The sequence below is a fragment of the Gadus morhua genome, chromosome 2 (genome assembly GCF_902167405.1).
Source record: "Gadus morhua chromosome 2, gadMor3.0, whole genome shotgun sequence".
Taxonomy (NCBI): domain Eukaryota; kingdom Metazoa; phylum Chordata; class Actinopteri; order Gadiformes; family Gadidae; genus Gadus; species Gadus morhua.
Window position 1 is genome coordinate 21,836,096 of NC_044049.1, and position 1,476 is coordinate 21,837,571.

Genomic DNA, 1,476 nt, shown 5'->3' on the forward strand with positions numbered 1-1,476 from the left:
ACACCACCCTACACCACCCTACCCCACCCTACAGGCCCCTACACTAACCTTCACCACCCTATACCACTTTACACCTCCCTACACCACCCTACACCACCCGACACTATGCTACACCACCGTGCGCCTCTCTATACCACCCTATACCACCCTACACCACCCTACACTACCCTACACCCCCCTAAACCACCGTATACCATCCTACACCCCCCTACAATACGCTACATCCCCCTACACCACACTACACTATGCTACACCACCATGCGCCACTACCACCCTACATCACCCTACACTACGCTACACCCCCCTACACCACCCTACACTACGCTACACCACCCTACACTACGCTACACCACCCTACACCCCCCTACCCCACCCTACAGGCCCCTACACTAACCTTCACCACCCTATACCACTTTACACCTCCCTACACCACCCTACACTACCCTACACCACCCTACACCACCCTACACTATGCTACACCACCCTACACCACCCTACACTACCCTACACCACCCTACACTACCCTACACCACCCTACACCACCCTACACTATGCTACACCACCCTACACCACCCTACACTATGCTACACCACCCTACACCACCCTACACTACGCTACACCACCCTACACCCCCCTACCCCACCCTACAGGCCCCTACACTAACCTTCACCACCCTATACCACTTTACACCTCCCTACACCACCCTACACCACCCTACACTATGCTACACCACCCTACACTATGCTACACCACCGTACACCACCCTACACTATGCTACACCACCCTACACCACCCTACACTACGCTACACCACCCTACACTACGCTACACCACCCTACACCCCCCTACCCCACCCTACAGGCCCCTACACTAACCTTCACCACCCTATACCACTTTACACCTCCCTACACCACCCTACACTACCCTACACCACCCTACACCACCCTACACCACCCTACACCACCCTACACCACCCTACCCCACCCTACAGGCCCCTACACTAACCTTCACCACCCTATACCACTTTACACCTCCCTACACCACCCTACACCACCCTACACTATGCTACACCACCCTACACTATGCTACACCACCCTACACCACCCTACACAACCCTACACTACGCTACACCACCCTACACTACCCTACACCACCCTACACTACACTACACCACCCTACACTACCCTACACCACCCTACACTATGCTACACCACCGTGCGCCACTCTATACCACCCTACACTTTGCTACACCCGCCTACACCACCCTAGACAACTCTACACCCCCCGATACCACCCTACACCCCCCTACACTACGCTACACCCCTCTACACGACGCTACACCACCCTACACTATACTACACCACCCTACACTAACAAACAACCCCCTACACCACCCTTCACCACCCTACAACCCTCTACACCACTCTATACCACCCTACACCACCCTACACCACCATTTACCACCCTACACCACCCT